This window comes from Gobio gobio, assembly GCF_949357685.1.
Source record: "Gobio gobio genome assembly, chromosome: 18".
Lineage (NCBI taxonomy): Eukaryota > Metazoa > Chordata > Actinopteri > Cypriniformes > Gobionidae > Gobio > Gobio gobio.
In genome coordinates this window covers 24,299,795-24,322,436 of record NC_137111.1, presented here as the reverse complement: position 1 = coordinate 24,322,436, position 22,642 = coordinate 24,299,795, and the positions used below count along the sequence as shown (strand labels likewise).

Here is a 22,642-nt window from a genome sequence, read left to right as displayed (position 1 = left end):
CCTTAAGTGCTTTGAAAACAGTTCTGTTTTTTTATTCATAGTTCCACATAACCCCTGAATGAATGTGTGTGCTTACTGGAACTACTTGACGTTCTTGAATCTTATGTTAGTTATAATGTTATGGTGATTTGGGAAGGGGGAAGTTCATTTTTGATACATTTTTAATCTTCTTTATAAGTTTGGCAAGTTTGGGGTTTGGTAAGATTTTTTTGTTTGTTTGTCTGTTTTTGTTGTTTCATACTGAACTCGCCAAGGCTGCATTTATTTGAAAATGCTGCAAAAAAAAACCCCCAGTAAAAACAGTAATATTACAATTTAAAATTAATATTGTCTGTCTTAACATTGTAAATACATTTTAAAATGTAATGTATTACTTAGCTGAATTCTTAAAATCAAATCCAGTGATTAACTTAATCAGTAAGCATTAATTGACTGCGTATAATGAGAGAGAGGACATTCAGTGCACATTCACGAATAGCAGAGCTATTTTAAGCAAATACGTCTCCATCAAAGAATATTAAACAGAGATACAAGCAGTGCTTTCACAGAGTTAAATACAGGCTACAGTTTTTGCTGACGTAGCAATGTTTCTCCATTAGGTAAGATGGACTGCCAGCTTACTGCGGGAGGTTGTGATGCTGATAGAGTCCTCAAGGAAATCATATTTTCATGTTTAAATTAGACGAGCGGTCTATTATTTTGAAATTGTGGGTTTTATTAACATTTGATAACATATTATAGCATGTCGGCTATAATATGCCAATGCAGAAATCTCAGAATAAGATACTGAATTAGAGAAATTGAGAAAACTTGTATGAGCAAGAAACAGTGCGAGGGAAGAGAAATTATATTTCATCACAGTACAAAAAGATTTTCCAGCACAGCAGACCGTAATCAGCATGGCATTGTAATTTGTAGCAGACAGGAAGGAGTAACCTGATTTCAAATAATAGAGACCGAGAGAGAGAGGAGAGATCGGGGTCGTCGCTGACTCAACTGTGAGTGGGCTTTTGCACTGCTGTCCTCTGTCTTTGCTGTACAGACACAATTTTACAATCACTCCAGATGGTCGGGTCTATGTATGCGTTAGCCGCGACTGCGCTCCCTATAAAACTCCCCGAAAAGCAGATGCTCTGCTTAAATGAGACTTCTGACATTAAAAACTGTTTGCCCTTTCCTAAGAGGCCTTTCTCCTCCAGCTGTTTAGGGGCTATTTCTCTCTTTAATTGGGATGGGAGAGATCATAGATAACATCAGCGCAGTAGCATCAGTCGGCTCCCTAGGCATGTCGTCCGAGCAGCGGACGTGTAAACGGGCTCCTGCTTTATCATTCCCCTTAAAAACACTCTGTTCTTCTAACTGATATGTATTTGGGTTAAGCTGATTTGTATTGCGTTTTGTGAAGTTTTCATACTGTACCCTTGCGACTAGAATCCAGAGCATGAGAGATTGTTCGTTTTTTTTTTCTTATTCAACATTTAAAGGGGAAATCTGATGCTTTAGAAGTCCAGGCAGACACTAAAGTCCATTTCATTTTATTTTCATTGCAGCAGCCGATTCTCTGAATCAATCATCTGTATCAATTCCCATTGAAATGTTCTCCCAACTGAATTTGTGTAATTGTATTTAGGTTATGACGTTTGGATATAAGAAACATTCATAATTTTTTTTTTTTTTAAATGAAACTTTTTTGTGAGGTGTCTCACACCCTTGTGACTGGAATCCAGAGCACGAAATAATGTTTTAGTCTTCTGGAATTTTTTTTTTTTGTAACCTATTTTTCATCCAGAATGGAAGCTAACTGCAAAACGAGATGCAGAGAACGCAGAGATTGAAAGATATTCATCCTCCCCCTCCTTGATTTTCCTGGAGATCTCCATGCTAGTTGTCTAGACTGTTTGATGGTAACATATCCTTGCCGTCTGGCCAGCAGTGACATATCATATATTTGCAGGAGACAATCCCCTTATTTATATATGAGTTAAATATGCCTCAGGGACCCGATCGGAGATTGCATATCTGCAACCCGAGTGCTTGCCAAGATTGACAGAGGCCTGTTACTCGATTCAAACTTGATTAAGTCCAATTGAAGAATGAATGGGTTCCACTCAGGATGGAGGGGAGAGCACGACGATGGCGACATTACATTTCCTTGAAACAGGCCCTGCAAGAAGAGAAAAACCTGGCTGCTGGGAGAGGCACTCGAGGGAACATTTGTCCAGTATAGTACTAGACTGTGCCTTTTATTCCCGTCTGGATAAAATAGTGAGGTGACATTTGATCCAGTCACTCAGGGCTCGACTTAAACTGCTCCCCTTTCACGCTGCCCGTCACATCTGCGTCTGCCCCCGTCCAACTGAAGTTCTCGCATAACTGCGGGCGCACAGGTGACCGCAGGGGGGTCCTTGAATTTGAAGGGCGATCCATTTCACTTAAGCGCGAAGGGCTTGGGGAGGTTAATCCAAGACTAGCAGCGGCCTGCTCGGGTTTCCAGGCCAGTACATGTGGAGCATTGCACGCTTTGTCATTTATGCGATATTGCTGTTTTTTTTCTTTATTTAACCAAAACCTCAAAACATCCTGATCTTCTGCGATCCATGCAGTTAACTGTAACCACAGATCTAATCGAGGGCACGTTTTAATGGGTTGTGCTTTACAGAGACATCAAGCTAAAGTGGAAGGCCAGTGCTTTAAAAGTCAGGGCAGACCACAAAGTCCTTCCTCGAACCTATTTCCACTGCCTTTTTTAATTAAAAATGGAAGTGCATTATATTCCACATCCTGAAATGCCTAGAATTGTTAGCTGTGAGTTTTATTGAATGGACCCATATTTTTATTCGGTTGGAATCTGAAACACTTTGGATTTTGTAAGGTGTCTCATACCACAACGACTGGAATCCATGACATATTGCTGTGGTCTTCTGGAAAGTTTTTCACTTTCATTTTGTCATTATGTTCCCCCGAGTGCCTCTCCCAGCTGCCAGGTTTTGCTCTGCTACCTGTTTCGAGGAAATGTAACGTCGCCGCCGTCACTCTCTCTTCTTCAATATGTTAGATGTTAGTTTCATTGAATAGCCCATCTTTTATTTTATTGGAATCTGGCCATTTTATTTTTTGTATATATACATAATTTAATCTTTTTTGCAATTTCATATTGCTTCCATTACATTTTTTTGTTAATTATTTTTAGTCATTATTTCATTTCATTATTTTATTTAAATTTTCTAGCAGCCAATCACCAGGCACCTCTATAACATGCCAGCCATCCTTGGAGGTATCGGATTGGACCATCATACTGAACAAAAATACCTTTGGGGTTTTCCTGTCACCCTGACAAGAACCTTAGCAGAGCCCAGACAGATTTCCTCCTTCAGGTCTGGCACTGGCTGATAGGACTTCACATGAAAGTGTGTCGGGAGATTTGAGGAAGAGAGGCGCTCTGGGAGTTCAATACACCAGTTTGATGGATCCACCTCAAGAACAAACAGGGTGTGCCGCCTTCTCCAGAGCTTTAGATATATGTAAACTATTTCATGTTGAATCCCTTGCTGTGTGTGGCATGCCCACATTACAGGAAGACAGAAATTAAGATGAAAGCTGAAGAGATGAGCTATAGGCTACATTTCTGCGTGTCTTAGTTAAAGAAAATGTTGAGTCTGTTTCTGTTTGTGTGTGGGAGTGAGCCTACACTCAGAGTTGAAGTGGAAGAGGGTGTAAAATATGTTTTGTGTCACTTTAGAAAAGTGAATAATATTTTACAACATAAGTCAGATCGTCTTTTCTGAGTGAGCAGTGCTCACTTGTGTATGAAAAAGGACTTTCTTGAAAAAGGAGTCTTTATCATCTATAGGTGCAGAGAGATGCCAATGAGGCACTTTTTTGAACCAAAGTTGTGCATCGTGAATGATGAGAGCTCTGGTGCATCCTCAGTAATTAGGATGTCCATTAATGATCACAAAGTCCCACTGCTTTGAAGTTCTCTTCTAATCCTACCAATGTCACATTCTTTTAGTCTGCTCAGGGAGAAATATCATAAAGAGCTTAATCTGATGCCAAATCCCAATTTAGCAGTGGTGCATCTATTATATCAAGCTGTAGGCTCTCGCTGGGCCTTTTAAATTGAATACTGAGATTGGTGGGACGAGAGCAGCATATCTAGCCTCGGGTTTAAGCGGCTTGCAGTAACATCTTACAGTCGACTAAGACTCTGCTACTGAGGTTTTGTGAATACTTGTATGAAAACAGCATTGAAGAAAAAAGTTTTAACATGCATGGTTGGTTGATAGTTTTATTTTTTGTGTGAGGAGTGTGATGCGTTTGATTTAATTGTATTATTTATATATATAACAGACAGATGACACAATATAAGTCATATTTATAAGATCAGTAACAGTAAAGGCACAGTTGGTATAGCACATTATTACTATGTTCATAGGAGCATATGTGTGTTCTTCATACCTCGTAGAAATTAACATTTTGTGCTTTTGTTGTTGTTTATTATCATTTTTAATTTAGTCGTTTTAATTTTAAATAGCAAGCAATCATTTGTTTTTGGATTTAAGTATAATGTTTTAACTCTTTTTTTGCTTATAATGTGCAGCATAGCCTACATGGATACATTCACTATATTATTACACATTGTTTGGAGGACAGCCTTGGACAGGATGTGGAACAACCTTGTTTAAAATAATGGATTAAAATGAATTTTTTATTAAAATGAATTTTTTTTAACGTGTAATAATTTTTAGACTTTTCATCCGATCAATCGATTAATCAGAAAAATAATTGACCGATTAATTGATTTATCAAAATAATCGTTAGTTATACATACTGTATATATACATTTTGATGCTTGATTTTTAAAACGATTGAGGTGTGCTAATTATTTTAGGTGAAAAGTTTAGAGTTCAACAATACATTCAGCAAGACGATGACTATAGCAATAGTAGTGCAGAATGTTAAGGTCATACGGTCCGCCCCCTGAGGAAGATGTTTATCAAGATCATGTCCAACATGGAGGCCATTTTTCACTCAGCTGCAAGTAAAGCATCCAAAAGTAATGATGACTGAATAAACTACTGAACAGATGGAGACTTTCCATGATGTTTTTATCTTGCTTTGAGAGCGAGCGAGAGAGGAAGTCAAAGAGACAGAAAGGGAGACATTTCCGACAGGTGTAGCATAAAGCTCTGGATAGTTTGGTCTACCTGCGTATGAGACATACTCTGCTCCAGAAGCCCTAATTGCATTGAGCTTTAATCACATATGCATTCAACCCATCTGTTGCTTCACTTTAATTTGCCCTCAGCCTTCTTGACTAAATGCATGTGTGGACACAAACAAAGGTGGAGGGTCACCTTAGCAGGTGACAGGTGCACCGTAGGGTCCTGACGTGTCTGAGCTTGGCGCTTGCCAGGATGTGACACTAATATTTACAGCCCCTATTCCAAAAGCCCCTAATTAATCAACAGGGATCATGGGGCTTTTTTGGCAAATGGAATCTTTCGAAATGCACTTTATTCACCCGCATCTGGTTAAGGAAAAGAAGATCAAACAAGACAGCAAACAAGCAGGCTGGGTTTTTAGAACAAGGGGCCTGTCTCGGCATGTCTAAACTGATTGGTCACTGACAGAAGAGCCAAGTTGAGTTAAGCATGTGCTGAAATGAATGCTGTGACATTCAATGCATTTCAAATGGAGTGTCCTTGAGATGCAAGGTCATGGAGGTGTACTGGTTAAAGACAGAGGCGATTCTTTCTGGGCAGCCTAAACACACAATTTTCTTGAGCTGTGATGTTTGTCCGGTAGAAATGTAGGGCAATGGAACATCTTTTCGTTCTGTCGTCAACCGTTATCACAGAGAATTCATTTGTAGAGAGCTTCACAATCTCTAGAAGAGACCGATGGTGTTTTTCATCAGAAGGAAGCAGCTAGTTTTGACTTGTCCTTATTCTCACTATTCGCATCCATCTAATGGAACCTGCCTGAAAGTGTTTCTCTTATTTGTGCCATGCTTAGCCAGTGAAGGTTTGAAAGAGGTGTTTTTCATCGGATCTTCATTTTCTGTCTGCCAGACATTTAGATTAGCATTTTGTGATCTAGACATTGAGGTTTATTTGCAGAGATACAGGACCTTATCAATGTAGGGACACTTGAACCACACTATTTATAAAAAAAAAAATGTAAACATTATTTCTTGTTTTATTTTATATTATTCTATTTCATTTATTTGAATGTATTACTATCTCACATCCTGATTCCAGCAGTTATCAGCAGGATGCCAGGATGGCATTCTTGTGAAACGGGATCTGCTTGAGCAAAAATACGTTTAGGGTTTGTCTTTTCTGTCAATGGTGATTTACAATCTGCTGTTGATATATAAAATATGCAATACATCAATTGCTAATGCCGTAGACTCTCCATAATTGAGCATAATGCTACCGTTTTAATTAATATTGTACCATTTCATTATATAGATGCTGAAGCAGTCCAAAAATATCTGGCTCCCATGTTTAGCGGCTAGAGCGAACAACATCAGGATTAGTGCTTGCGCTCTTCCTGGAGAACAGGAGGGAGTCGAATCTTGTGTCTTACTTAACCCCCACGCATATTCAAGCTCGTTATCACTTATTCTCCAATAACAATTTACTGTTTCCTGTCAGTGGCTTCTGAAAATGAATTCTGCCAGATGCTGTGGCAGCGTGATGCAAAGACGTTAGTCGTTATTTGGCCTGCGTCGGAGTTGTGGAGTTCTGAGAGGAATAAAAAGCTCATGAGACGTAAGCCAATTATCCACACTGTGGGAATTCCATTGCCGAATGCAAACTATCATTTATGTAACACACTCATATACACACACTCTCAAATGCGCTTGAACCCTTTCTAGCTTGATATTAACATTGTTTTAGAGAAGAAAATGGTCCTAAATGATTTCATCAGGCTCTCTAGATTTGGGTTGACTAGCAATGCGAGACAACTCTCCATTGTAGAGACGTTTAGATGTAGAAGGCAATGTGAAGTCAATGAAGTGAATTTTTGTTTTTCAAAAGATGAGTAAAAGGAGATGCTTAACATTCAGAAAATGTTCATTGTCATCTCCCATGGTCTCATGGTTTTATTTTATTTTCAGTTTGTGTTTACCTTTTATGCAACCCTGTTAATAAATAAACAGGGACATTTTAAAACCTTAATATTTGTGTGAATTTTAGTCACTTTATATAAGATATAGTAAGTATAATAGTAGCCAAAAGTGATTTCTGGCCTTGGAAAATTGACATCTTCAACCTTTTAATTCAAATATTATTAAAACTTTGTTTAACATTTTGTAAGCATATTGCGTAGTTGTACTTGAAGTCATTTTTTATTTGTGATAATGCAATGAAACATGCCAAATTGTACAGACATTATTTTTAGCCAGGATGTCATACAAAAGAATTATAAACACAGGCAAAAATCAGTCTACACTATTTCCTGTGATCTTTTAGTTTTTCTGTACATCTTTTTAGATCAAACCTTTTGCTGTAGTTAGCCTTTTTTGCCAAATAATACTGTCAGATATAGTACGTTAACCAAATGTAGTGTTTTGCTCTTACTTCATATTTAAAATATTTTCCTCATATTTTGATGGCTTAATTGAACTTGTAGGGTCATTAAAAACATATATGCCCTCCGGGCATCACTTTTGGCCACTACTCTACATTTAAATATTAGAATACCAAATTATGTTTTTATTTGCTGGATACTGTTGAAAAGGCCATGACGTCTTATAATCCAAAATCCAACAATAAGCATGAGATTTCTGCCTCTAATGCAGTGTTTTCTTCCAAGTGAGATACCAAAGTGTACCATTTGTTGAGTTCAGTCCTGTGTGTCATGATAAAGGAGACAGGAAGCCACTGTGAAAGCAGGATACAAATTCTTGTTCTGTGGTTGAAGCATCTGATATCTGAGTGTTTTACAAATCATTTTATCAATACAAAAGAAATCTAAGTACTACTGTACCCATAATATTCTGTTGTTTAGTGTAGTATTTTGATTGAATATTAAGAAGGGGGGAAAGCCTGCACCTGACATTTTAATAAGGCTTTCTTTTTATTTATTTATTTATTTACTTTTTATGTTCACTCGATGTAGGCTGTCAAAAATATAACCTCTCCTACTTCCATTTAGATGCCATTCAAATTCAAATAGAAGCTTATGCAAATCTCTGTCGTTAATATTCGGACTGATTGCCTTTTACTTGGCCTCCAAACTTTCCCTTTGCTTATCTCAGGCATAACATGCATCCCTCCCTCAAATACTTTCTTAACTACACTCAACTTAAAACGTGCATTTCTGAACTAAAAAAAAAAAAAAAAAACGTCATCAATGAGCTGAAGTATGTATTATCAGTGATTTTTGTGCTTGTGATTTTCTTTTTAACCCAACATACTACTTCATAAAGATTCCATATTGGCCTTCAAAAGGCCCCTTTTGAAAAAATGATTTGAAATGTCATTTGGTTCAGTCGAAACATCTGTGAAGATCTAAAGGAAGTAATCAGATCTTTTGTTTCCAGATGGAAGAGCTGGTTTCTGTTAACACTTTTTTTGTTGTTGTCTCCCCTCACTTTTTTTGTATATAATTAAAGACATCTTCAGGTTTGTTTTCACATTTCCTTAAAATTTTTAGTTTTTCCGGTCATAATCTACTTAATACGGTTACAATTACCTTGGTATTATTTTATGTTTTAAAAAGTTGCATGTTGTCTTTATTTGGTGCTCATTAAGTTTCTAAAGATAAAACTGTATGAGCTGCATGTGCTTTCGAAGTTCGCCGATGTTTCTGAATAGCGCACTGTTAATAGATGCAGAAATAAACAGGCACTACTTTCCCCTTGATGGTTTTGCATTCAGGTGAATGCTGCTGTAAGCACTCAGTGCCCATGATGCTCTGATATCGCCTTTATTTGTGTGTGGCCCTGGGCACTAATGATAGCATGCAGGTTTAGGTAATAACCTTGTTTATCTCCTCTTTATGGCTCAGCGAGTAACAGTGGGTGCCGTCAGTGTGCATTTTTAACCCAAGCATGACGCTTTTCCCTTTGAGGTGTAAAATCCAGCCTTATAGTTGTAACTTAACTTCAAGTGGCAGGAACATATAAAAATGTTTTGAAGTGAATACCAGTTTCACTGAACTCCCTACGATTGTCTTTTTTTTAATGACCCAAAATGACTATTAATACCAGAAAGAGTACAAAGCAAACTTCTTTATCCTTTAGTTTAGCTTTCATCGTGAGTTTAATGTCCTCTATGTTGGACCCCCTATTGGATTTCTTTTAACCGGGCAGCTGCGATTATTTTGCATAAAAGTTGAGATGCCTATCATGCATATGATACTTGCTTATTAAGGGATTGTTCACTGAATAATGCAAAGCTGCTGTTTTTCATACACAGCTGGTTCTTATGCACTTTCTTTATGGACATAAAGCTTAATATCTCCTCTTCCACAGTAGATAGAGATTGAGTAAATGGGTTAATGATAACATTACATTTGTGGATAATTTATATTCAAACAATTGTGTAGACTGTGGAGTATTAGTATGGCAGGTCAATGCTCTTGTTCAATTTTACAATGAAAACAGTAAAATATTTTATATTGTGTGTGTGTGTGTGTGTGTGTATAATAATATATAAATAAATATATATATATATATATATATATATATATATATATATATATATACACACACACACCGATCAGGCATAACATTATGACCACTGACAGGTGAAGTGAATAACACTGATTATCTCTTCATCACAGCATCTGTTAGTGGGTGGGATATATTAGGCAGCAAGTGAACATTTTGTCCTCAAAGTTGATGTGTTATAAGCAGGAAAAATGGGCAAGCGTAAGGATTTGAGCGAGTTTGACAAGGGCCAAATTGTGATGCCAGATGACTGGGTCCGAGCATCTCCAAAACTGCAGCTCTTGTGGGGTATTCCCGGTCTGCAGTGGTCAGGAAGGAACAGTGGTGAACCGGAGACAGGGTCATGGGCGGCCATGGCTCATTGATACACGTGGGGAGCGAAGGCTGGCCCATGTGGTCCAATCAAACAGACGAGCTACTGTAGCTCAAATTGCTCAAGAGGTTAATGCTGGTTTTGATAGAAAAGTGTCAGAATACACAGTGCATCGCAGTTTGTTGCGTATGGGGATGCATAGCCGTAGACCAGTCAGGGTGCCCATGCTGACCCCTGTCCACCACCGAAAGGGCCAACAGTGGGCACGTGAGCATCAGAACTGGACCATGGAGCAATGGAAGAAGGTGGCCTTGTCGGATGAATCACATTTTCTTTTACATCACATGGTTGGCCGGGTGCATGTGCGTCATTTACCTGGGGAACACATGGCACCAGGGTGCACTATGGAAAGAAGGCAAGCCGGTGGTGGCAGTGTGATGCTTTGGTCAAAGTTCTGCTGGGAAACCTTGGGTCCTGCCATCCATGTGGATGTTACTTTGTAGGTACCTTAAGTAGGTACCACCTACTTAAGCATTGTGCCAGACCATGTACACCCTTTCATGGAAACGGTATTCCCTGGTGGTCCCCTCGCAACTTGCGAGACTGGAAGGACCTGCTGCTAACATCTTAGTGCCAGATACCACAGCAATCCTTCAGGGGAGGCCTTGCCTCGACGGGTCCAGGCTGTTTTGGCTGCAAAATGGGGAGCAACACAATAATAGGACATAATGTTATACCTGATCGGTGTATATATACATACTTGGGTAAAGTTTATTACATTGCAACATAATTACCAATTATTATTTAAAACATTTATATACAATAAATCCAGGAATGCAATCGCCTATAGAAGCAAAGTTGATCTCAGTAAACAACAAATTGGCTAAATACAACACCAGAAAGTTTGACATTTTATGGTGCTTGTGAGCATGTGGCCATGATAGTATGTGGCTCACATAAAAGCATTTGCCTTGATTCAGGTTGCATTTTCTGCACCGTTTCTCTTATTTCTGCAGGTCCTCATGAGGTCATTTTAATCAAACTCATTTTACAATCAAAACAATAACTGCAAGTTTCACAATCTGTCTCGGCAATATATTAGCAGTAGATCTTTTCTCGTACTCATGCCTTCATGATACTAAACAAATAATTTTTTGATGAGTCTGTTCTCTTGCAGTCTTGACCCATTTCCTGCATCTTATATAAGTATTCTACATTACCTCTTTTTGAATCAACTATAATGTTGTTTCAGGGTACAAGGATAGAAGTCATTTAGGCCAGACTAACTGAAAGAGACTGTCTGTTTTTTTGTCCCTGTTATTTTATCCTATTTATTTATATATTTTTGTCTCGGATGATGAATCATAACACCTTGCAGAATGCATTAGTCCATCTTTGCATTCACCAGCCGGATCATCATTATTTTTCACCATTATTATTTGTTATTGCTTTCCCTTCTGCACATCAAATCTAAGGATCGGAAAGGGGTGCAGGAAAGATGGAAGGTGAGAATGAATTAAGCCATTGTGATGAGAAGACTATAAAGAGGTGGAAAAGAGATGATTTCAGAGATCTACAGACACAAATATACTGTAGGGATTTTTATTTTGGTCCTTTTTCTTGGTAACATTTAACACAGGTTGGCTTTAGCAAACCCTGAGCCCCCTGCGGAGTGCAGACAGAAAAAAAAACTGCTCACCGAAAATCACTCTATCCTGAACCGCTGGTCTGAACACTTCCACACCCTTTTCAGTGCTATCCTGTACAGTGCTGAGTCCTGGGTCACGTACCATCATCATCTGAGACTCCTCGAGTGTTTCTACCAGCGTTGCCTCCGCACACTCCTCAACATTTGTTGGAGTGACTTTGTCGCCAACACTGAAGTCCTCGAGTCAGAGGAGGTCATTAGCATCAAGGCCATGGTCCTCAAGATACAACTCCGCTGGGGAGGGCACATCTCCAGGATGGAGAATCACCGCTTACCAATGATCGTGCTGTACGGGGAGTTGTCCTCTGGTTACCGCAACTTTGGGGCACCACGAAAACGGTACAAAGACTCCCTGAAGAAGTCCCTCACTGCTTGCTGCACCGTCAGTGGGCAACACAAGCAGCTGATCACGACCATCAGGCCACCTCCCTCTTTGAAGATACCCGTAGGGCCACTATAGAGGACACAAGGAAACTAAGGAAGAACCGTGTCCCCTCAGTACCCATCCTGGACCAGACCTTGACCTGCAGCCGCTATGGCAGGACCTGCCTGTCCCGCATAGGCCTTGTCAGCCACCAGCGTGCCTGTAGAAGACGTGGATGTCCTTCCTAAATCTTTCGCGAATCCAAGCCATGATGATTGCAACTGAGATTTTTAATAATATTAGTTAAAGACACTATGAAGTTTAAAGTTGATTTATTTTACAGTACATGCACTTACAGTACGTGCCCTTACAATATACTTACCTAAGAAAGTACTGGGTAATGTAATGGCTCATTTCCAGCGAGCAGTACGGTTCAGTACAGTTCAGTACGGTACACTTTTTGTTGTGAATGGTACCCTAATTCCGAACCGTACCGCACCACTTTTTTTGGCAACCTTCCGCTGGGATACTTGGCCAAGTAGTCTGGTACTAAAGGGTGGAGCTAGACTCAGAGCGTTGATTGGTTGACAGAGAATCATCTCTTGCGTGTGCTTTTTCGGCTGTGTTTTTACTTGCAGCCTGCAGCATTGGCTCAAACAAAGCGTGTCTTCTTGTGACAAACAACCACATGCCGAGAAGCAAGAACAAGATCTACTGTATGTCGTCCAATGTTGTTTACTGTGTCGCTTTCTTCTTTGCGCGAGAATGCCGTTGATCGCTACACTACACCTATCATAAGCGTACTGTTGCTGGTGGAAACGCAAGCCAGATAAGGGTTAATGGTCCCGAATCTTACTGTACTGAACCGTACCGCACCACTCGGTGGAAACAAGCCATAAGATAACTACATGGGTTAAGGTTAGGTTTAGGGGTGGTACCTAGTTATTACCCAGTTATTGTAATAACTATAAGAAGTATAAAGTATGTACATGGGTGCCACTCTATATGCTAATGTTCCTTATAGTTGTCAAAATACTACTCCATAAGACCCTTTATTTTCAAAAAGTTTGTTTATTTAATGACATCTTCAATATCCCACCTCAGTTTTCTGTTTCAATAGGATATATATATCAACACAAGAACAAATTAACACAAGAACAGCATGGTTGACATGAAGACTAATCTAATGTAGGCGCACATTTCTGAATGCATCCAGTTTTACAGGATTATATTGGCTCCACCATTTTTGTATTTTTTTTCTTTTTAAAGAAATTCATATTACTCTGGTCTTTAGAGAAAAAGTAAGAGCTGCTCTCCTTCATAAAAGCACTTTTTCTTGTCCTTCAGAGGAAAACTCCAAGTTAAGAGTGGCATGAAAATTGTGCAGCTTGATGAATTATGTAGCCTAGTTTTCTCTCCCTGTGCTTTTGATGAGCACAGAGAAATGTTTCTTCACCAGGCATGGCCACCCATAATGCTTCTGACACATTTAAAAAAATAAAAAAATATAAAATGAAGCAAAGAAGGCGTTTCTATAGGCGTTCCACGTAACCATCGATGCTGCCATTATCATTTCTGAAGCCATGCCTCAGTGTTGGGTCTGCTAATTGTCTTCATTATAATATATTAATAACATAACATAACATTACTCAAATGACATTAAATGTCAATTTAACATTAAATGAACTGATCTCTTGGTTTAACTTTCTGTTGAGAAGAACATATGCTGTGGGCCATTTATTTATGAGAATGGGAAATAATGTTCTTTGATAAGTTATAAAAACAAATGTTGACCCTTGTGTAGATAGAAGAGCCTTGAAACCAGAACAACAAAAAGTATATTTTGTGCTCATTAATAGAAGTTTAAAGGTCAGTTAAGCATCGAGCAGTAGTTTGGCTTGTTATCGGCAACTGTTGTGATTGATATTGTTTATCAAGGGGTGCCTGGGTGCTTAGAAGCTTTCCTAGAGCTATGTGACCCAACCCTCTGAAACTGTGGGTTACTTGCAGTATAAAGCCATTATATCAGGGTCATCTTTAGATGTTTGTCTCATTGCCAGATTCAGACTCATGTTTAATACTATAGTATTGAAAATATCAATATTGTCACATTCATTCCCTTCAGTCAGTTTTATTTAAATGGTACAGTATCTAATTTTAGTCTATGAAAATGGTTCAGTTGACGTGAAAGTGCAAGTGTTTATGCTTTAGATATTGATTGTCAATGTTTTAGTGCGTTATGGCAAGAACGTATTTACGACATGACTAAAACGTTATTTGCATTTGCATCTGTTTGACTATGATTGGATTATTTATCAACATCAACTCCTGAACTGTGTGGAGAGGGGACTGCACACAGCAGCTCATTTGCATTTAAAGGCACATGCACAAACACAGTCTGTTTTTGACTGTAGTCAGAAATGGGTATTTACAAGATGGATTTATAAATTATTTGTGAGGTATTTTAAGCTGAACCTTCATAGACACATTCTGGGGACACCTGAGACTTAAAAATTTTCATTAATTACTAACCCTAATGTCGTTCGACACCCGTAAGACCTTTGTTCATCTTCGGAACACAAATTAAGATATTTTTGTTGAAATCCGATGGCTTGGAAAGGCCTCCATTGGCAGCAATGTATTTTGCAATCACAAGACCCATAAAAGGTACTAAAGACGTTGTCACAAAGTCCATCTCACTACAGTGGTTCTACAATAATTGTATGAAGCGACAAGAATAGTTTTGGTGCGCAAAAAACTAAACAAAATAACGACTTTATTCAACAAATGCTTGTCTTCCGTCTTGGCCTCAGACGTGAACTCACGAAGCACCACGACGCATGCGCGAGAATATGACATAGCGCCGGTGTTCGGGCATCCAGGAAATGCACACTTTAGACCCATTTTGACCACTACGCCAAGACCTAAAGCACAATCAATGTAGAATTCAACAGCTTAGATACGGCGTGTCTTCCTCTGCTTGTAAACTAAGCTCCTCGCTTCCGTGTCATGTGTCAGAACGGCGGCTCTATTCTCGCGCATGCGTCGTGGTGCTTTGTGAGTTCACGTCTGAGGCCTAGACGAAAGACAGAATCTTGTTGAATAAAGTCGTTATTTTGTTTGTTTTTTTGTGCACAAAAAATTCTCGTCGCTTCATTAAATTATTGTAGAACTACTGTAGTGAGATGGACTTTGTAACGACGTCTTTAGTACCTTTTATGGGTCTTGTGAGTGCAAAATACATTGCTGCCAATGGAGGCCTTTCTGAGCCATCGGATTTCGGAAAAAATATCTTAATTTGTGTTACGAAGATGAACAAAGGTCTTATGGGTGCGCACATCAACCAGAGCGAGAGCAAGGGCATGCAAATCAGCGAGCTTTGCTCGGGTTACAGAAGCCGTCGACAGCACTGCCATTTTGTTTTAGACCATGAAATCAATAATGTCACTAAAGAAACAATCGTTTCAAAACCTCAAAACTTTTCAAAACTGGTTTGAGCTGGCTTTGGGAGTTATGATTAATGATCTTTGGATCATCATATACTAGGATATCCAGAAGATTGAGTGTTCCTCCTTGAACAGTTGTTACAGCCAGAGATGCAGGACTGTATTGGTTTGCCTGGTGAACGGACCTCACTGATGTGGAGAAGAGGGGCTTTGATCAAGAGTGGTATGGCACTCAGTGCTTTCGGCCCTTTCCTCCCTTGACTGCTATATAACTGTACGCGTACAGAGAGAGAGAAAGAGAGACAGAGAGTGAGATGAGAGATCTGTTCTGGTCCCATACTCTCTGATTCTGCTTGTCCTGCTCTGGTGCTCAGCAGTTGCAGACGTATTCCACCGGGAATGCTAGGCGCAATAAAGAACCAAAGAGCCGAGTAGAGTTATCACACTATGCTGCGTCTGGGTCAGGCAAAACCACATGTATTTTTAATGTGCTGCAAATAAGAAATACAGCTTAGTTTTTTTCTCTCTTTCTCTTTTTCTCTCTGTCTCAGTGGCTAATAAAGAGCCTTATCATTACCCACAAGACTTGGTTCAATTTAACGCCGAGCTTTGCTGACATGAGATGGGTTCTCCCTGATATTTTCTGCCTTCAGCGATTTCGCAGGGCACTTTGTGAGTGTGTGTGTGTGTGTGTGTGTGTGTGTGTGTGTGTTGATCTACAACCCATTGCTTACTGCACTAATGACTTCACCCTAAAATTCTGGGCTGACTGGCAGACCTAGTTAAGCTGTCTTGTGGAGTGGAAAAGTCCGGTGTGTGTAAACTGAAGGGTGATTCACCTATTATCCTTATTTTGAGGTTTGCAAGCTTATTTTCACATGGCTGAACATTTGAAGTACTGAATTCCCCACTGCTGTAACTTGTTTATTCTGATCGATGCCCAGATTATTGAAAGTGGAATGTACTCTGGAATCCAGTTTTTAGCCTCCTTTATTATAAAAAGCAAATTATTTCAGTGAGATACTTGCATATTCAGTATATATGGCAGCTAAATATAGCGGCTTCATTTCTTCTGTCGACAAGCTTCTAGTTTAATTTTGTAGGAAGGTTCAAAATTATAAGAAGATTATATTGGTGTTTTGAACTTGGCATCATGAATGTAAAAAAGCTGAAGATTTGGTGTTCATCTAAAAGCAAACGCCAGGGAAAAAAAGGGGTATAAAGCCAGAGAAGAAAATCAAGTTGTTTTCCAGTAAAGCATTTTAGCTTGGTTCATTTGAGGTCCTGGCAGATCATTTTTTTTTCGTTTAGCCTCAGGTTAATGCAGACTGTGTACTTGCTTTACTCTTGCATCTTCATTCTGTTTGCCAGACGGAGTTAGTCAGTTTATCACATATTCTGATATTGTGCAACTGAGAAGAATGTGGATGAAAATGTGAAAAGTTCTGTAAGCTTGCAAAGGTTGAAAGGTTCTTATAAAATAGATTAATTAAAAAATGCAATTTCTGTTTAGAATGCTAATGGTGTACATAATGTATCTGTATCTGAAATGTACTGTACACCTTAGGGGTTGCACAGACTAGTCGACTCTAATGCTCTGCCATGGCGCTTTAAGCTTGACATCGACTAGTCGCTGATCATGGCCTATAGAGGCAGTAACAGGATAAGAATTCACTTTCACAATTGAAGTCCACTTTTACGCTCCGTTTCCAAACAGTTAAAATTACAAATAAATGCATACCCAGAGAGCGCTCCACAAGACATATTTGATTATACCATCTGGATGCTCAAAATTGATTGGGTCAATGCACGTTTTAAACAGCTTATTGTACACATAAGTTAATTGCCCTTCTGCGCTGCTGCATTGTAACGCACACTGACAGTGCGCAGATCGCACAGAAACACACAGAAACATTATCTAGAAATGTATCTGCAACACTGTTCTGTGAAAAATAAATTAGAAACTGAGAAGTTCTAGCATATATTTCTTAGTAACTTAAACCCACAGCTTCACTATTAGAGAGACGCTGCCAGGTAGAATTAATTCACATGCAATCGCTCTCTCACTAATGCATTATAAATTGAATCTGTACTGTAATCTTTACCTTATCTGTATGATTTACAATGAGCAGAAATCTGTGAGAAATATAACGACCCAATGACAAAAGAACTGATTAAATTAAGCCGTTATGTAGGAGCAGTAGCCTTGTGGGCAGCGCTGTGTCATATGCCATACCTGTGCACAAGGCAACACATGTTCGAGGTTCAGGCTTATTTGTTCATTAAAGCTACACTATGTAACTTTTCCGTCCACTAGAGGTCGCCTGTTCAAAACAAAGACGTAGTTTGATGACGCCACGTTTGAGCACAGAATCTCGGGACATGTGGTCTTCACCTCACAGCCGATGGGAAACAGTCAGGATAGGACTCGGGCAGAAATCATGTTCATGGATGCGATTATTAACATTACTGTAGTGAAGCAGAGCAGGAGCGAGTGTTGTGGAGCTGAGCAAGGCCGCTGGAGCGATTGAAGAGCGGGACTGTTATTATGTTATAGTCGCCGGCGGGACTTTTATTATGACACGGTTGCCGGCGGCACTTCCTCTTCTCCAGTGCTGAGTGTGAGGTATTAACGCAGCTCTGTTTATCGTATTAGATATATCTGAGTGTGATGAAAAGGAAGTTATGATGTTCGCTCGGCGGCTGCTATGACACTTGTTCACAATGCAGTGAGAGTAAAGTGTTTCACTGAATAAAACCGGAAACCGAGGGTGACGCAGATATGACGCAATCAACAGGCGACTCCCTCAAACGCATAGCTCACACGTCCCGGCTCCTTGGTTAAAATAGCAATTTTCTCACGATTAACAAATAGTTGAAAACATTTGGGATATTCTAAGTACTCAACTGAACAAAATATATAACACTGGCCTAGTGATTTCTGGATGTTTTACTGCAAAAATCCTACATAGTTCACCTTTAATGCGTCAACAGCGACTAGTCGACTCCTTGTCGTTCAACCCCTAGTACACTTACACTATTGTATCAGAACTACAAACTATAATGGCAATCCGTAACTATTTTATGTTTCGGCCAATTGGAGCTAATTCATATGAATCTGTACATTTTCATACAATCTGGCTACACCCTAAACAATGTATGCATATCGAGATTGTGTATATACATATATATATATATATATATATATATATATATATATATATATATATATATATATATATATATATATATATATATATATATATATATATATATATATATATATATATATATATATATATATATATATATATATATATATATATATATATATATATCTCGAGTAGATAAAGTATCCAGCATTTAAAACGGTTCATCATTATCATCTGAGTAATAGCAGTATATTATACTTCTTGTAATTGCATTAAATTACTTATCATATTCAGTGTGAACACAACATTAATTGCATCAATTACACTGCAACATGATGCTGAATAGTGTGAAATGGGAAAGAGCAACTGATAGTATTATGGGTTTTAGTTAATTATTGTTTATTTGCTTTTATTTGTCTCTTTATTGAAGGGATGTGCTTATCCATACATTTTATTTGGTCAGAAATTCCCATTGAGATTAGTTTTACTTAAGAGAGATGTACCTATATTGAAAAGGCACAGGATTCAATAGTAGTGTAATTTAAAATGCCTAATCATGACTTCAGGTCACTACAGGGGGCACTGTCCCATCAGTGTACTTTAGGATGCCTCTACTTAATGATTAATTAATTTACAGGTGAACTCTTCAGTGTTTGCCCTCCATATTTAGACATGTTCCAGTCTTTGTTGCATGTCTTCATTTTTTGCAGTCTGCCAAAAGTGTGAATTTTCTGTGATGTATTAAAACAGAATGTTTCTCTTTTTCTCTGGTGTTTTTTTTCTTTTCTGGGGGACATGCGCTATTTCCCTATGGGCCTGACAGGAAAGTGTGAGCAGCTTTTAGCTCCTTGGTATCAACCCAGAGTGCAAAAGGAAAAACACAGGAAAGATGCGATTGTGTGTGTGGAAGTGTGGGAATGTGTGAGGATGTCGTCACCGTGGAGGCCGGCGTCTGTGTTGTTTTCTGACACTAACTAATGACCGGCACAATGTCGGTGTTTCTGTATTGTTAGATTTATGAGCTTAGCGGGACGCCCACCGCTGTGAGTCCTACTGGCCCCCGTCCGTTCTCGAAGAGAGAGCAGGAAGCTTTGACTGGGATTTATGACCCAAACAGGACAGAAAAAAAACTTAATGTACAGACGGAGCTTTGTCTTTGTCTATTGAGTGTTGTAGTCTTATCAGGGGTGGACACCAAGCGGAGCAAAGGTCTAGGATGACACAGGAAGTAGCACATGTTGTCTTCCTGTCTGCTTTCTGGCAGTGTTGGTGGTTTGCTTGGTGCGTTTCACTTTTTCTTTTTCTTTTTTTTTTTCTTCTTTCAGGCAAATTCTGTGAGGCGAAAAGCACATGAGAAAAAAAGAAATGTGCGGCAGTCAGTTGTATTAATGTACAATTATCAATAAATGTGTCTTAAGTGCAATATTAGCCTATTATGGTTTCATTTTTCATTCAATCAGGTCAATCAGGTTCAATCATGACATTATATTTTGTTGACAGCCATAGATTGTAACAGTAAAAACATCAAAACCCAATCTGTATATAGTGTATGTGTGTGTGTGTGTATGTGTGTGTATATATGCATGTTTCTTATACTCACCATGGCTACATTTAGACAAAAAAAAGAAAGAAAAAAACATACAGTAAAATAGTAATTCTTAACTATTTTAAAGACAATATGTACGATTTTTGGATTCAAATATCCAAACACCACTAGAACAATGTTATATATTTTGTTGACTTGTGTACTTACAGTATCCCAAATGTTTCCAAGAATGTTTAAATCCAGAGAAACAAGCTATTTTAATCAGGACACAGACCGTATCCGTGCGTCGTCTATCATACCTGCGTTACCCTCAATTTCGGGTTTTATTTTGTAGAAACCATGGAAACACAACGCTTTATTAGACAGGTGAGCAACTGTTTGGATACATTCTTCGACAGAAGATGAAGGATTGTTATATAGTTCAACACAGTTAGTCTTATTGTTTCAATCTCCAAATACCGTGTTTTAAAATGCATAATATCGATCTAGCTTACTGTAGTGTGCAACAAGGTTAAAGACTAGAAGGGATACAGCTACGGCCACTGGGCATGCACACATCAATATTGCATCATTTAATTATTGTATTTGCATCCTTGTAAGGGAAGGTTTAGGGTTAGGGTATGACGCTGAGTAAACGCACAGAGTAGCTTTATAACATAACTTTCAACACACTCAAATGTAGCTAATATGACAAAACAGCGCTGCGTTACCCCACATACACATGACCGGAAGAAGCGATGCATTTCAGCATCATTACTCCACTCTTCAGTGTCACATGATCCTTCAGAAATCATTGTAATATGCTGATTTGGTGCTCAAACATTTCTTATTATCTGTGTTGAAAGCAGTGGTGCTGCTCAATGTTTTAGTGGAAATAGTATAAATAATGGAATGGAAATGGAAATGGAAATATGATTTTGCCTCTGGTGTGGATTTCTGTTTAGATTTTGTCTGTGGCCTGTTTGGACTCAAGTTCCTGTCACTTTTTGGATTATACTGCGAGTAACCAGTTCCACAGAACACAGCAGCACTGAGATATTCTTCTGAGAGTGCGCACGTTTTCTCTTTTACGTCTACACAGCAGCTGTTCTCCATTTGTTCTCCTGCTCGCTGTCTTATGATAAGAGATTGTTAAGAAAAAGTCCCCATCCATTTTGAGGATTTTAATGTCTCCCTTGATATCGGTTGCTGAGGGGTTAGTCTTGTTGTCGATCTCCGTGGAGGTAGCAGGTTTTTTTCATGCTTACCTAGACGTGTATTCTCTAAGAAAAAGAGCAGGAGCGAGGGGAAGAGAGATCAGAAGAATCCCACAGAGAGACTTGCTACACAAAGGGAAAGAAACATTTAAGAAAGTAAAAATAAAAGGGCCCTCGTGGGTCATTATTCTCAACTTTCTCTGCGTCCCCACTGGGATATGAAATGCCGTGCTGTCGTTGTTGGGAAAGCTCAGACAGAAGCACACAGTCGCACTATTAGGACCTTTCTCTGCTGTTAAAATGCTGATGTATATCTTAGTATTCTTTCTGAACAGTGCAGATATGTGATGTATAATTAACATAACACCATAACATTTATATGGGTGTGTATGTGTGTGTGTGTGTGTGTGTGTGTACATATCTTTTTCTTTTCCAAATCATAAGAATAAGCATTTTAATAATTTAACTTTTTTTTTTTTTTTTATCAGAATAAGATTTTGGATTTATTATTTTTTGTATTCTTTTTGATCATTGATTGATAATTTTTATCTATAGCAGATATAATCCTAGTAATTTTTAAATATTTCATTAACCCCTCTTTTTTTCTCTAATGAAACCTCTTATTAGCTTACCACTTGTAGAATAGAATAGCAGAGAAAAGGGGGGTAACACTTTATTTTACAGTGCCATTGTTACATGTAGGGTAAATACACTTTTTGCCATTGAGATGACTTGAAAAAAGGGTCCCAATTACCCCGAATTCACCCTACTTACCATAGTAATAACATTAAATTCTTCATAATTGCATGCAACTAACCCTCAACCAAACCCTAATTAATTAATTAATATTACTCAGTACTTAAATATATAATTACACTGTAACAATGTCACCGTAAAATAAAGTGCAACCAAAGGGTGTATCTGTCAGTTGTGGTGCCTCACTCTATTGTGTGGCTGATTGTTCCATTTAAGTAAAGAGGAGTGGAATATAGTTTTACTCCATCTGTTTTTAGCACTCTTATCCGGGCGGCAGGAGAGATTTCTTAGACAGGCCTCGACCCCGGGCCGCCCACTGATCGGAGATCAGAAACATGGCATCAAAGAAACACCCGGGCCCCCGCCGCTTCTGCTTAAACTCACCACAGCAGCTCTATGTGTAGCCCACTTGGCTCTGACAGGAAACACGCAGCCTAGGCGTTTAGCGCTCAATGGCGTTCATTTAGAAGTGT

At 38.8% G+C, this 22,642-nt stretch overlaps 1 protein-coding gene across 4 annotated transcripts in view; it reads left to right on the top strand.

Moving 5' to 3' along the window:
* Window positions 1-22,642, top strand: part of macrod2 (mono-ADP ribosylhydrolase 2) — a 661,627-nt gene that overhangs the window by 141,190 nt on the left and 497,795 nt on the right. The gene's annotated exons all lie outside the window — the stretch shown is intronic.